Below are 16,933 nucleotides of genomic sequence, written 5' to 3'. Positions count from 1 at the left end.
ATTGTTGGTGATTGGCTCACCGACATTGAAAGCACAAGTGGTGACTCCTCTGGCAATGAAAGTGATGATGAGAAGGTTGCCGCCATTTCCATTGATGCTTCATCACCATCATCTTCTCCAGCATCTACATCCTCTACACACCTATGCCTTATGGCCAAAGGTGACCGGAAGGTACAAAGTGAGGATGAGAGTAGTGAGAGTGATAGTGAATATGAATCACCATCTTATGATGAACTTGTGCAATTGCTAAACAAATACACTAAAGTCATAAGAAAGACTAGAAGTGAAAATGACAAACTTGAACATGAAAATGAATCACTTCTAGCAAAGCTTAAATCTAGTGATGAGCTTAGAGATCAAAATGATATCATGACCACTAAGCTCATGGAGCTCAAACTTTCTCTAAAAGAGCTCAAAGAAAAACATGATAAACTTGAGTGTTCATGATAAGCTTATCACTAGACATAGAGCTTTGAAGGAAGAGTTTACAACTCTAAAAGTAAACTATGATAATCTTGAGATAGCTTATGATCTTGCAATGAATGAAACACATGATGATACTAACCATGTTGCTAAGCTTGATGTAGCCACATCTTGTGATGACTTACTTGTGGAGAGCACTAGCAAATGTGTTGGTTGCAAGGGCAAGAATGTGGTAGTGGCCGAGAGTGAGGACACTATCATGATTAAGAAAGAAAATGCCAAGCTCAAGAAGGAATTACAAGAGCAAGCCAAGCACAACACTATTGCGATTGAGTCACTTGATCAAGATAAGAAGCTTGCATATGAGGACAAGTTGCTAAAATAAGAGAACCAATATCTCAAGCTTGGTTTGTTGTATGACAAGAAAGAAGAAGATGAATCATTCATCTTGGAAGAGTTAGAGAGCAACAATGACCAAATCATTAAGAAGCTAACTCAAGAGAACAACAAGCTCAAGAAAGAGAAGGAGCACCTAACCAAGGGGTTAACAAAGTTCACTAAAGGGAAGGACATTCAAAGTGAGCTTTTCATGAACACCGTCATGAAGATGGACAAGAGTGGGATTGGCTACAAGGCTCATCAAAGCAAGCTTATCAAGTCACTAGCCACTCATGATCAACCAAGCAAGCCAAAGCCAAAGAGGTGCTTTGAGTGTGGACAAGAGGGACACTTTGCTCATGAGTGTGAGGCGCCACTACCACCACCCTTGCCCAAGCATGCTATACCATTTGCCTTCAATGCTCACTACATTGTAAGAAAAGACAAGAGTGGCAAGGTCAAGGTTAGCTTCATGGGGCCACCCAACAAGCAAAGGCCAAAGAAGATTTGGGTGCCTAAGCAACTAGTATAGAAGATCAAGGGCCCTAAGCAAATGTGGGTCCCAAAATCTCAAGCTTGATCTCTTGTGCGTAGGTGAACTACAAGACCAGTGGATCACATTGGGTAATTGATAGTGGTTGCACTCAACATATGACCGGAGATCCCCGGATGTTCACCTCACTAGATGAAGATGTTGACAACCAAGAGAAGATCACATTTGGTGACAATTCCAAAGGCAAGGTCAAGGGTCTAGGAAAGATTGCAAAATCAAATGACAACTCCATCACCAATGTGCTCTATGTGTCATCCTTGAGTTTGAATTTGCTCTCGGTTGGACAACTTTATGATCTTGTCTTCCAATGCCTATTAAAAAAAGGAAGTAATAGTGACCAAGGAGTATGACAATGAAATGGTATTCAAAGGCTTCTGACACAACAACTTATATGTAGTTGTCATCCGATGAAGTTGATGTGAAGACTTGCTTATTCACTAAGACCTCACTTGGGTGGTAGTGGCATAGAAGGTTAGCACGTGTTAGAATGGGCACACTCAAGAAGTTGATGAAGAAAGAATTGATTAGTGGCTTGAAGGATGTGACATTTAAGAAGGACAAGCTATGTAGTGCATGTCAAGCCGGCAAGCAAGTTGCAAACACCCATCCAACCAAGGCCTATCTCTCTACTTCAAGAGTGCTTGAGCTACTCCACATGGACTTATTTGGACCAACTGCATATGCTAGTCTTGGAGGCAAAAAATATTGCTTGAGCATAGTTGATGATTACTCCCGGTACACTTGGACATTCTTCTTGCAAGACAAGGCCAAAGTTGCATCAATCTTCAAGAAATTTGCAAAGAATGCTCAAAATCAATTTGATGTCAAGATCAAGAAAATTAGAAGTGATAATGGCAAAGAGTTTGACAACACCAACATAGAAGAATATTGTGATGAAGTTGGGATCAAACATGAGTTCTCCTCAACATACACACCACAACAAAATGGGGTAGTAGAAAGAAAGAACCAGACATTGATCATCTTGGCAAGAACAATGCTTGATGAGTACAACACTTCGGAGAAGATGTGGGCCGAGGCAATCAACACCACATGCTATGCATCAAATCAGCTCTTTCCTCACAAGTTCCTAGAGAAGACACCATATGAGTTGCTTAGTGGGAAGAAACCCGATGTCTCATTCTTTAGAGTGTTTGGGTACAAATGATACATCTACAAGAAGTGCCAACACTTGGGCAAGTTCCAAAGGAGATGTGACATTGGCTACTTGGTTAGCTATTCATCAAAGTCCAAGGCTTATAGGGTCTTTAACCATGCCACAAACATGGTTGAAGAAACATTTGATGAAACTAATGGCTCCCAAGGAGCAAGTGATAATCTTGATGATGTAGGTTGTGAACCATTGAGGGATGCCATGAAGAACATGCTGGTGGGGGACATCAAGCCAAAAAAAGATGATGATGTGCAAATCATTGATCCACCATCTTCCTCACATGTGCTACAAGATGAAGATAAAGATGTGAGAGATGCTCATGAAGACACTCAAGTCACTCATGAGCAAGTAGTGGCACAAGCACAAGATGTTGATGCTCCCCAAGCAACCCCTCAAGTGGTGCCAAGAAGATCATCACATCTCCTCCAAGATCACTCTCAAGATCTCATCATCGGGAGTCCATCACGTGGTGTAACTACACGCTCTAGACATGCTTTATTTATTGAACTTCACGCTTTTGTGTCTCTTGAAGATAAACTGAAAACAATAGAGGAAACTCTTTGGGATGTGGATTGGATCATTGCCATGCAAGAGGAGTTGAACAACATCTCTCACAACCAAGTGTGGACACTTGAAGAGCGACCCAAAGATGCAAGAGTGATTGGAACAAAGTGGGTCTTCCAAAACAAGAAGGATGATCAAGGCAAGGTGGTGCACAACAAGGCAAGGCTCGTGGCAAAAGGATTTTCATAAGTGGAAGGTCTTGACTTCGGTGAAACCTTTGCACCGGTGGCAAGACTTAAAGCTATCCGTATCCTACTTGCATATGCATCTAGTTATGATATCAAGTTATTCCAAATGGATGTGAAAAATGCTTTTTTGAATGGTTACATTAATGAGCTTGTCTATGTTGAGCAACCCCCCGGTTTTGAAGACCCTAGGTATCCCAAGCATGTCTACCGGTTGTCCAAGGCTCTCTATGGTCTCAAGCAAGCTCGGTATGAGAGGCTTAGGGACTTCCTCATTGAGAAGGGCTTCAAGATTGGGAAAGTTGACACAACACTCTTTACCAAGAAAATGAATGGGGAAATCTTCATTTGCCAAGTTTATATTAATGATATTATTTTTGGTTCCACTAATGAAGATTTTTGCAAGGAATTTGGTGATTTGATGTCCAAAGAGTTTGAGATGTCCATGATTGGCAAGTTATCCTTCTTCCTAGGATTTCAAGTCAAGCAAATGAAGGAAGGGGTCTTCATCTCTCAAGAGAAGTACACTCAAGATCTTCTGAAGAGCTTCAAGATGATGGATTGCATGCCAATCAAGACTTCCATGGCATCAAATGGGTATCTTGACTTGGATGAGGGAGGTAACCCAATTGACAAAACTCTCTGTCAGTCCATGATAGGAATTTTACTTTACCTCACCGCATCTAGGCCCGATATCATGTTTAGTGTGTGTATGTGTGCTAGATATCAAGCTATGCCTATGGAATCTCACTTGATTGTTGTTGGGTATTCTTAACATCACTACCAAAAGTAGACAGTTATCTAATTCTAGTAATGGTGCCACCCTTCAGCAAAGTGTGAGACAGCCGGGGTGCATCACGATCCTCATGATCAAAACCAAGCAAGCAAGAGAAGGTGATGAAATCAAGGCGATAGTGAACACCTTGGGTCATCGAATGCAGCACCCTAGAAGCTTGATCCACCCACAAAGTTGGCCAAAACTGAAAAATGATTTCTTCATTCCAATTCTTCTCAAAAGTCATAAGGGGAAGGATGCGCCATTCTTCAAGCTTGTGAATCAAAATAGTGACCTTAGGGTGATTGAATTCTTGCAGAGACTTGAGGACCACATACTTGTGCTGAAAAAGTGGACCATTCTTGGTGACTTTGCTGGTCTTGTAGAGGACGGACTCATAGAAGTCATTGTGAAATTGTGACAAAAAACGCTCCTCAACTCCCTCAAACTTGACAAACTTGTATGGGTTCTCGCTACGCTGATTCCTTAAGTCCACAAGGCGCTTCTTGTAATCAATGCCAAGCCAGGGCTGGGTGCCAGAAGGAATAGAGGGCCTCGTGACATGGGCATTGAACTGAGGATGCCAGGAGAAGGTCCGACGAGCACCAACCTCATTGAGATGAAGGGGTGATCGACGAAGAACATTGGGGGTCCATGGCACGACCTTCCTCTTGTGCAGGATGAGGCACAACTTGACTGCGAACTCGCTCACGATGAGAGAGAGGTAGACACAGAACAGTGTGGGTGTGAAGAGGGGCAGGAATGCCCTCATCATCGGTAGAAGCACCACCAGCACCCTGACGACAGGAAGGAGTCCCACGGCCACGCACTGCCCGTTCCACGGACCGACTGCCGGCATCACTGGATCTAGGGCGAGCACCACGGGGAGGGTTCTTGCGCTTCCCGGATTCCATGCTGCAACACCACAAAGAGGGGTAGCAAAAGAGATTAAAAGAACACAATAAAATGTAGCAACGAATCGATCAAGGCAATGGGAGGAACTGCCTTGCTCATAGGGGCCGGTACCACCGGCGGCACCGATGGGCAAGGGAATCACCTCCAATCGACCGAATCGACCATGGGAAAAGCGCATAAGGCATTCTAGAACCAAGAATATACTAAGGGAAGGAAAGGAGTGCGAGGAAACGACCTAAAATAAGGTACATTAGTAGATCGGGCGATTTCAACGTGTACCTTGCGTCACGGAGAAGATGGGCCGAATCCAAGCAACCCAAAGGTCTTGGAGTCAACCAAGAGGCCCCGCGTGTCCTCCACAGCTGGGGCTAAGACCCCCTTGAAGATTGGGCGAAGGGGCTAGAGGAAATGAGAGATCGGGGCAAGAAAGCCGCCGCCACCGCCGCGAGAAGAGGAAGGAGAAGGGGTCGGGCGGGTGGGGAAGAGATAAGGCAGAAAAAAATAACTGCAGGCGGCTTAAATACCGCAGTAAAAAGAACTGCCGGTACTACCGGCCAAGGAGCCGGTACCACCGGCGAGCCAGAGAGAGGGAACCTGAGATTTGTGGGATTTTGGCCTACCGGTGCTACCGAGCTTCGGCCGGTACCACCGGCAGGACATGGAACAACGCAGAGATGGAAAATGGTGGACTTAGTGTGGCAAACTTTGAACCAAATCAAACATGACCAGATTTCAGCACATCATTACAAAACAATGGCCATATTTGAGATGTTAAAAATATATTTTGAAATAACACTCAATTTTTCATAAAGTTTTGACCTTTCTACCCAATCAAGTATGTGCAAGACATCAAGCCATGTTACGAGAATCTACGATATTTAGTTCACGCCTCAAAGCACAAAACCTTGACTCATCTAGAGGTTTAGTGAAGATATCGGCTAACTGAAATTTGATTCTCACATGTTGTACATCGATATCTCCTTTGGATTGGTGGTCTCTTAGGAAGTGATGGCGAATGTCTATGTGCTTTGTTCTAGAGTGGTTTACAGGGTTATCAGCTAGCTTGATTGCCCCCTCATTGTCACACAAGAGGGGAATCTTGCTTTGCTCAGAACCAAAGTATCTCAAAGTTTGCTTCATCCAAAGCAGCTGGGCATAGCAGGCGCCGGCCGCCACATACTCGGCTTCAGCGGTGGAAAGGGCTATGGAATTTTGTTTCTTAGAACTCCAAGACACCAAAGACCTACCAAGAAATTAGCAAGTCCCTGATGTGCTCTTTCGCTCTACCCTGCAACTGGCATTCTTAACAGCCATGAGATGGCATTCTTTCGGATTAGCTTGAAATCTTGCACACATGCACACACTAAGCATAATATCAGGACTAGATGCACAAATGTAAAGCAAAGATCCAATCATGGAGCGATATACCTTTTGATCAATGGCCTTGCCGTCTCCATCAAGGTCAAGGTGTCCGGTTGTTGGCATTGGTGTCTTTATGGGTTTGGCCTTGTCCATGTCAAACTTCTTTAGCATGTCGGTGGTGTATTTGGTTTGACTTATGAACGTGCCATCCTTGAGTTGCTTGATTTGAAACCCAAGGAAGTAAGTCAACTCCCCCATCATGGACATCTCAAACCTTTTGGTCATGATCCTACTAAATTCCTCACTGAAGTCCGTATTAGTACTACCAAATATAATGTCGTCGACATATATTTGGCATATAAAAATATCATTATTGACTTTGCGAGTAAATAAAGTGGGATCGGCTTTTCCAATCTCAAACCCTTGTTTGAGTAGGAAATCCTTGAGACAATCATACCAAGATAGTTTAAGCCCATAGAGTGCCTTGTCAAGCTTGTAGACATGATCGGGATGATGTGGATCTTCAAAACCCGACGGTTGCTCCACATACACGGTTTCGGAGAGAGGGCCATTGAGGAATGCACTTTTCACATCCATTTGAAACAACTTGAAATCATGGTGAGCAACAAAGGCAAGTAATATGTGAATAGATTCAAGCCTAGCTACAGGTGCATAAGTCTCCCCAAAATCCAAACCTTCGATTCGAGTGAAACCTTTGGCAACCAACCGAGCCTTGTTTCTAGTGACCATGCCATACTCATCTTCTTTGTTGCGGAAGACCCATTTGGTTCCTATCACGTTTTGCTTGGGTCTTTCTACCAAGGACCAGACTTCATTTCTAGTGAAGTTGTTCAACTCCTCTTGCATAGCCATCACCCAATCCGGATCCTTCAAGGCATCTTCCACCCTATTTGGCAACATAGAGGAGACAAAAGAGTAATGTTCACAAAAACCAACTAAATGAGAGTGTGTTGTTACCCCTCGTTGTATGTCTTCCAAAATGCTATCAACGGGATGATCCCGTTGAATGGAGTGATGAACTCTTGGGTGAGGCACTGCTGTTCTTGTTTGAATAGGACCATCATCTTCATCTTCATGGTCTTAGTTGATTAGAGAGTCTAGATCTTAAACGTTTTGATCTCCATCCTGGTTTGGTTCCTGTGCTTGAGGTGGATCTTGTCCAACTTGTTTTCTTGAGTCATGACCTCTTCTTGATGTGGAAGCATCATCAAGGGCATTGGTTGACCTATGATGCAAGTTTGGGTCACGAGAAATTTGCATGTGTGCATCATCATCTTCTTCTTCAACAGGTTTTACTTCACCGGTAGCAAGCTTTTTGATTACCTGGCGAGATGGCTCTTCTTTACCTAGAATTTCAGCATTGACTTGCTCCATTTGAGAGCCGTCGCTTTCATCAAAAGTCACGTCTACCGCTTATTCAATTTGACCAGTGGTCTCATTGAAAACACGATAGCCATGTTGATTAGTAGCATAACCAAGTAAGAACCCTTCATCACCCTTTGGTGCGAACTTAGAGCTTTTGGATTTTTTATTAAGTATGAAACACTTGCATCCAAAAACTCTAAAGTAATCCACCTTAGGCTTTTTACCGGTTACAAGCTCGTTGGCGGTTTTCTTCCTCAACTTGTCAAGGTATAAGCGGTTAATAGCATGACATGCCGTGTTAATGGCTTCCGCCCAATAGTCCTTTTCGGAGATCTTATATTCATCCAACATTGCTCTTGTGGCCTCAATGAGTGTACGGTTCTTTCTTTCCACAACACTATTTTGTTGTGGTGTATATGCAACCGAGAACTCATGCTTGATGCCTTCTTCATCAAGGTATGCTTCAATGTTGGTATTTCTAAATTCGGTCCTGTTGTCGCTTCTCACTTTCTTGATCTTCACTTCAAACTCATTTTGAGCTCTTCTTGCAAACTTCTTGAAGATCCCTTGGGTTTCACTCTTGTCCTTCAAAAATAATACCCAAGTGAAGCTAGAAAAATCATCAACAATTACAAAACCATATTTGTTACCTCCAATGCTTATGTAAGCATTGGGTCCGAACAAGTCCATGTGAAGTAGCTCAAGTGGTCTTGATGTAGTCACAATGTTCTTCGCGGGATGCTTGGCTCCAACTTGCTTTCCCGCTTGACATGCACTACAAATTCTATCTTTCTCAAAAGAAACATTTGTTAGTCCAAGGATGTGTTCACCTCTTTGAAGATCGGCCAAGTTCCTCATCCCAACATGGGCTAGACGACGATGCCATAACCAGCCCGTGCTAGATTTTGCCACTAAACAAGTCTCGGACCCCACTCTACTAGCTGAGAAATCAACTAGGTAGAGCTTGCCCTTTAATTGACCGGTAAAAGCAATAGCGGAATCCGACCTTCTAGAGACTTCCACACCCTTATCCGTGAAGAGACAATTGTAACCCTTCTCACAAAGTTGTGAGACGGATAACAAATTGTATCCCAATGAACCCACAAGCAAAACATTCGAAATGGAATTATCATTTGAAATTGCAATTTTACCTAAACCAAGAATATCTCCTTTACCATTGTCACCAAAGACAATCCTCTCACTTGTGATTTGATTTGGTTGAAAGGAGGTGAACATGTTCTTCTCTCCGGTCATGTGATTGGTGCATCTACTATCAAGCACCCAACTTGGCCCACCGGAGGAATAAACCTACAAGAGAAAATTAGGCCTTTGTTTTAGGTCCTGAGTTGGAACCTAGGGGGTTAGACACATAAGATTTGGGCACCCAAACACTCCTCAAGATTTGTCTCTTCTTGAGGGCGGCCACATACTTCACAACAATCTTGCCATCCTTATCCCAACAACACATGTAATCACAAACGTGATTGCGTGAGATAGGTGCTTGTTGCTTGGACACTTCCATTTGCTTCTTCTTGATGCTCTTGATGTTTGCAAGTGAGATTGTAGGAGTGGCAACATTGTTCACCTTGTCAATAAGGTCAACAAGAGGCACACTCTTGTTGAACTTCACACAGGTCACCCCATTTATCATGTTTCTCCCATTAGCCTTACCATTGTACCGATTATATCCGAGGCCATCCTTGATTATGGGGTGCTAAAAGAGCATCTAGGCCCCTAATGATTTTGGTGATTAATGACAATGTTGATTACTATGACTAACGTGTGTTTTGCAGAGGCAAAGTCATTAGTGAGGTCATGGTAATAGGTACTCGATGAACAGGGACGTACATGCCTACTTAATAGTGGGAATCATTTCGGTTTTCAAAGGATGGATGGACATCGTCAGGACTAGACTAGGTCTAAGTGCCATATGGTGAAGAAGGGCACTTAGAGTAGTTTAGGACTCTGTGTTCCTTTGACCGTACTATTAAGAGGGGCTTTGATCTAGTAGCTTGACTTAGGCAAGGCTTTAGGTTTAGGTGTGGTGCACACTTGGTAAACCTAGCACTAAGCAGCTCAGAGATAGTCCTTAGATCGAGAGGAACCAACTTTGTTTTGGAACGGTCGTGTTTCGACGAAGTTAGGGTGCCTAAGTAGGCACCAGACGCTGCACCAGACGCTTTGTGAGTGCGTCCGGTGAGGTCCTTAGCCGTTCGAAAGGTTTGGTGCCTAGGGTTAGGCACCGGACGCTGGCACCGGACTCACCGGGCAGCGTCCAGTCCCATACCCAGGGAGGTTGTAAACCTTCCCCGAGCACCGAACGCTAGCACCGGACGCACCGGGTAGCGTCCGGTCTTAAACTCAGGGAGTTTGTAAAACTCCCCAGAGCACCGGACGCTGGGAAGTAGCGTCCGATGACCTGTCAGAAGTAGGTACAGTTAGCCGTTGGGTGTCACCGGACGCTCGGTGCAGAGCGTCCGGTGCAACATCAACAGCGTCCGGTGACTGCGTTTTCAGTGGAAAACGGTTGGCTGACCTTTGGACTTCGTGGGGTGTATTTATACTCCTCCACCTCATCCATGAGAGGTCTCATGCCCATTTGAACATCTGAGGAACTCGTTGTGGAGCAAGAGAGTAGCAAGAGCCTAGAGAGGATTGAGTTTTGAGTGATTTCTTGAGAGAATCCTTCTCTATTTGAATTCCAAGAGTCAAGTGTGCATCCACCACTCTCTAGTGCCTTGTTTGGGTCAAGTGAGAGTTCTTTGCTTGTTACTCTTGGTGATCGCCATCACCTAGACGGTTCGGTGGTGATTGGAGGCACGAAGACCACCTTAAGTTCTTGTGGGTGGCTCGTGTCAAGGTTGTGAGCGGTTTTGGGCGATTCACCACGACGGAGTGTTGAAGAATCAGCCCGTAGAGAGCACTTGGTCCTTGCACGGACCAAGGGGGAGCAAGACCCTTGCACGGGTGCTCCAACGAGGACTAGTGGAGAGTAGTGACTCTCCGATACCTCGGCAAAACATCGCCGAACACTTTCTTCCACTACTCCTTTACTTTCTAGCATTTACTTTGTGTTTTTACATTCTTAGAATTGCCATGCTAGAATAGGATTGGAACTAGGTTGTAAAACTTTTATCCGGTAGCTCTCTAGTCACACTAGGCACAAGGGGTTGAATTAGAGCTTATAGGTTGCTTAAATTTTTAGAGAAGCCCAATTCACCCCCCTCTTGGGCATCTTGATCCTTTCAATTGGTATCAGAGCCTAGTGCTCATTATTTAGGCTTCACCGCCTAAAGATGTCTAACGGGGATGGACCGCCACCCATGTTCGATGGGGATGACTTCCCATATTGGAAAATATAGATGGAGTCATACCTTGAGGCATGTGACTCAAAGTGCCTAAAAGCCACGACCGAAGGGTTTACCCCTCCGGCAAAAGACGCCGTTCTTACTCCACAAGAACAAGAGAACGAGAAGTGGAATGCAAAGGCCAAAAACCACATCTTTAGAGGTCTTTGCAAATAGGTGTTCAACCGCGTTCAGAACCACAAAACCGCCTATGCTCTATGGAAGGAACTTTGTGCGCTCCATGAGGGATCAAAGATTGAACACGAGGAACGCTATCACTTAGTGATGAACAAGCTTAATACATTTGAAATGCTTCCCAAAGAAATGCTAATGAAATGTATTCTCGCTTGAATGTGATTGTAGAGGAGCTTAATGGACTTGGGCTCACTCAAATGAGTGCGGCGGATGTTGCAAGGAAGATACTATGTGTGCTTCCCATTGAGAAATATGGGCATATAGTAACCGTGCTTCATCAAGGTGATCTCTCCACCGCTACACCAACCGCCATATTGGGGAAGATCAATGCTCATGAGATGTATATGCACATGAACCCCCAAGATGGCTCCTCATCGGCCAAGAAGGAGAAGAAGGACTTGGCCCTCAAAGCTTCTCACAAGGGCAAAGCCAAGAAGATTGAAGTTGAGTCATCAACTTCAAGTGATGATGATGCATCCATTGCCCTCTTGGTGAGAAGAACCACCAAGATGTTGAAGAAGCTCAATAAGAATGGAGTCAACTTTGACTCCAAGAAGAAGAAGTTCTTCACAAGTAGTAAGAGAAAGCCCATCTCCGAGATGGATTGCTACAATTGTGGGGAACTTGGTCATCTTGATCACCAATGTCCCAAGCCCAAGAAGGACAAGTACAAGAAGAAGAACAAAGAGCAAGATGATTCAAGTGATGATGAGAATAATGACAAGAAGCCATACAAGAAGAAAGGTGGCAAGAAGAAGGAGTACCACAAGAATAAGAATGGCAAGGCCTACATTGTTGGTGATTGGCTCACCGACATTGAGAGCTCAAGTGGTGACTCCTCCGGCAATGAGAGTGATGATGAGAAGGTTGCCGCTATTGCCATCGATGCACCATCACCATCATCTTCACCACCATCTACATCCTCTACACACCTATGCCTCATGGATAAAGGTGACCGGAAGGTACAAAGTGAGGATGAAAGTAGTGAGAGTGATAGTGAATATGAATCACCTTCTTATGATGAACTTGTAAAATTGCTAAACAAATATACAAAAGTCATAAGAAAGTCTAGAAGTGAAAATGAAAAGCTTGAACTTGAAAATGAAACACTTATAACAAAGCTTAATTCTAGTGATGAGCTTAGAGATCAAAATGAGATCATGATCACTAAGCTCAAGGAGCTCAAACTCTCTCTAAAAGATCTGAAAGAAAAACATGATAAACTTGAGAGTGTTCATGATGAGCTTATCACTAGATATAGAGCAATGAAAGAAGAGCTAACAACTCTAAAGCCAAACTATGACAACCTTGAGATAGCTTATGAACTTGCAATTGATGAGACACATGTTGCTACTAACCATGTTGCTAAGCTTGATGTAGCCACATCTTGTGATGACTTACTTGTGGAGAGCGCAAGCAAATGTGTTGATTGCACTATCAAGGTCAAGGAAGAAATTGTCATGCTCAAGAAAGAGTTGCAAGAGCAAGTCAAGCACAAGACAATTGTGATTGAGTCACTTGATGAAGACAAGAAGCTTGAATATGAGAACAAGTTGCTCAAGGAAGAAAATCAATATCTCAAGCTTGGTTTGATGTATGACAAGCAAGAAGAAGATGAGACATTCATCTTGGATGAGCTAGCAAGCAACAATGACCCAATCATCAAGAAGCTAACTCAAGAGAATAGCAAGCTCAAGAAAGAGAAGGAACATCTAACCAAGGGGTTAGCAAAGTTCACAAAAGGGAAGGACCTTCAAAGTGAGCTTTTCATGAACACCGTCATGAAGATGGACAAGATTAGGATTGGCTACAAGGCTCATCAAACAAAGCTCATCAAGTCACTAGCCACTCATGATCAACCAAGCAAGCCAAAGCCAAAGAGATGCTTTGAGTGTGGTCAAGAAGTACACTTTGCTCATGAGTGTAAGGCACCACTACCACCACCCTTGCCCAAGCATGCTAGACCATTTGCCTTCAATGCTCACTACATTGTAAGGAATGACAAGAGTGGCAAGGTCAAGGTTAGCTTCATGGGGCCGCCCAACAAGCAAAGGTCAAAGAAGATTTGGGTGCCAAAGCAACTAGTAGAGAAGATCAAGGGCCGTAAGCAAGTATGGGCCCCTAAATCTCAAGCTTGATCTCTTGTGTGTAGGTGAACTACAAGACCGGTGGATCACATTGGGTAATTGATAGTGGTTGCACTCAAACATGACTGGAGATCCCCGGATGTTCACCTCTCTTGATGAAGATGTTGACAACCAAGAGAAGATCACATTTGGTGACAATTCAAAAGGCAAGGTCAGGGGTCTAGGAAAAGTTGCTATATCAAATGATAACTCCATCACCAATGTGCTCTATGTGCAATTATTAAGTTTCAACTTGCTCTCGGTTGGACAACTTTGTGATCTTGGATTTGAATGCTTATTCAAAACGAAAGAAGTAATTGTGACCAAGGAGGATGAAAATGAAATGGTACTCAAAGGCTTCTGACACAACAACTTATATGTAGTTGATTTCTCATCCGATGAAGTTGATGTCAAGACTTGCTTATTCACCAAGACCTCACTTGGTTGGTTGTGGCATAGAAGGTTAGCACATGTTGGAATGGGCACACTCAAGAAGTTGATGAAGAAAGAATTGATTAGAGCCTTGAAGGATGTGACATTTGAAAAAGACAAGCTTTGTAGTTCATGTCAAGCCGGCAAGCAAGTTGCAAACACTCATCCAACCAAGGCCTATCTCTCTACTTCAAGAGTGCTTGAACTAGTTCACATGGATCTATTTGGACCAACCACCTATGCTAGTCTTGGAGGCAATAAATATTGCTTGGTCATAGTTGATGATTACTCCCGATACACTTGGACATTCTTCTTGTAAGACAAGGCCAAAGTTGCATCAATATTCAAGAAGTTTGCAAAGAATGCCCAAAATCAATTTGATGTGAAGATCAAGAAAATTAGAAGTGACAATGGCAAAGAGTTTGACAACACCAACATTGAAGAGTATTGTGATGAAGTTGGAATCAAACATGAGTTCTCCTCAACATACACACCACAACAAAATGGGGTTGTAGAAAGAAAGAACCGGACATTGATCACCTTGGCAAGAACAATGCTAGATGAGTACAACACTTCGGAGAAGATGTGGGCCAAGGCAATCAACACCGCATGTTATGCATCAAACCGGCTCTTTCCTCACAAGTTCCTAGAGAAGACACCATATGAGTTGCTCAATGGGAAGAAGCCCGATGTCTCATTCTTTAGAGTGTTTGGGTGCAAATGCAACATCTACAAGAAGCGCCAACACTTGGGCAAGTTCCAAAGAAGATGTGACATTGGCTACTTGGTTGGCTATTCATCAAAGTCCAAGGCATATAGGGTCTTTAACCATGCCACAAACATGGTTGAAGAAACATTTGATGTTGAATTTGATGAAACTAATGGCTCCCAAGGAGCAAGTGATAATCTTGATGATGTAGGTGGTGAACCATTGAGGGATGCTATGAAGAACATGCCAGTGGGAGACATCAAGCCAAAAGAAGAAGATGATGTGCAAGTCATTGAGCCACCATCCACCTCAAATGTACCACAAGATGAAGACAAGGATGTGAGAGATGATCATGAAGACACCCTAGTCACTCATGAACAAACGGTGGCACAAGCACAAGATGTTGATGCTCCCCAACCAACCCCTCAAGTGGCACCAAGAAGATCATCACATATACTCCAAATCACTCTCAAGATCTCATCATCAGGAGTCCATCACGTGGTGTAACTACACGCTCTAGACACGCTTTATTTATTGAACATCACGCTTTTGTGTCTCTTGAAGATGAAACAAAGACTATAGAGGAAGCTCTTCGTGATGCGGATTGGATCATTGCCATGCAAGAGGAGTTGAACAACTTCTCTTGCAACCAAGTATGGACACTTGAAGAGCGACCCAAGGATGCAAGAGTGATTGGAGCAAAGTGGGTCTTCCGGAACAAGAAGGATGATCAAGGCAAAGTGGTGCACAACAAGGCAAGGCTCGTTGCAAAAGGCTTTTCACAAGTAGAAGGTCTTGACTTCGGTGAAACATTTGCACCGGTGGCAAGACTTGAAGCAATCCGTATCCTACTTGCATATGCATCTAGTCATGATATCAAGTTATTTCAAATGGATGTGAAAAGTGCTTTTTTGAATGGTTATATTAATGAGCTTGTCTATGTTAAGCAACCCCCCCGGTTTTGAAGACCCTAGGTACCCCAAGCATGTCTACCGGTTGTCCAAGGCTCTCTATGGTCTCAAGCAAGCTCCTAGAGCTTGATATGAGAGGCTTAGGGACTTCCTCATTGAGAAGGGCTTCAAGATTGGGAAAGTTGACACAACACTCTTCACCAAGAAAATGAATGGGGAAACCTTCATTTGCCAAGTTTATGTTGACGATATTATTTTTGGCTCAACTAATGAAGATTTTTGCAAGGAATTTGGTGATTTGATGTCCAAGGAGTTTGAGATGTCCATGATTGGCGAGCTATCCTTCTTCCTAGGATTTCAAGTCAACCAAATGAAGGAAGGGGTCTTCATCTCTCAAGAGAAGTACACTCAAGATCTTCTCAAGGGGTTCAAGATGATGGATTGCAAGCCAATCAAGACTTCCATGGCATCAAATGGGCATCTCGACTTAGATGAGGGAGGTAATCCAATTGACAAGACTCTCTATCGTTCCATGATAGGAAGTCTACTCTACCTCACCGCATCTAGGCCCGATATCATGTTTAGTGTGTGTATGTGTGCTAGATATCAAGCAATGCCTATGGAATCTCACTTGATTGCCGTCAAGAGAATTCTTAGGTATCTAAAATACACACCTTGCCTAGGCTTGTGTATCCCAAAGGTGCAAGATTCCAAATTGTAGGCTATTCCAATTTGGATTATGCCGGGTGCCAGATTGATAGAAAAAGCACATCCGGAGGGTGCCGTTTCCTAGGTAGATCACTTGTCTCTTGGATGTCTAAGAAACAAAATAGTGTTGCCTTGTCAACGGCCGAGGCGGAATACATTGCCGCCGGTGCTTGTTGTGCACAAATACTTTATATGAAACAAACTTTGCTAGACTATGAAGTAGTACTAGACAAAGTACCTTTGTTGTGTGACAACGAAAGTGCCGTAAAACTTGCTAATAACCCGGTTCAACACACCCGCACAAAACAAATTGACATCCGCCACCACTTTCTTAGGGATCATGTTGCTAAAGGTGACATATCTTTAGAGAATGTGGGAACGAAAAATCAATTGGCGGACATCTTCACAAAACCCCTAGACGAAGCTAGGTTTTGTATGTTGAGAAATGAACTTAATGTGCTTGATCTCTCTAACTTCACTAAAAAATGAAGTTGTGTGTTGACCTTGTAAATAGCTTTTGTTTTGCATATCATGCATACCAAAACTAAAATACAAAAAGATTGTGTGTAAGGCTTGTCTAACATGGTTAAGATAACCCCCTTGTGTGTGTGAAAAAGCTTAACCTTGGATCAAACTTGAGAAGCATTAGTGTACTTTCAAGTATTGCATTTCACCTCTTATCATGTGCATGCTTGTTAGTTGACCGTTTCTTTTTGGTTATGTTCTGAGCATCTGCTGTGTTCGTCCATAGATAGGGGGAGCATTCAAAGCTCATTATGATTTAAACCCCTAG

The sequence above is a fragment of the Sorghum bicolor genome, chromosome 7 (assembly GCF_000003195.3).
Source record: "Sorghum bicolor cultivar BTx623 chromosome 7, Sorghum_bicolor_NCBIv3, whole genome shotgun sequence".
Lineage (NCBI taxonomy): Eukaryota > Viridiplantae > Streptophyta > Magnoliopsida > Poales > Poaceae > Sorghum > Sorghum bicolor.
Note: the sequence above shows the minus strand (reverse complement) of the source record.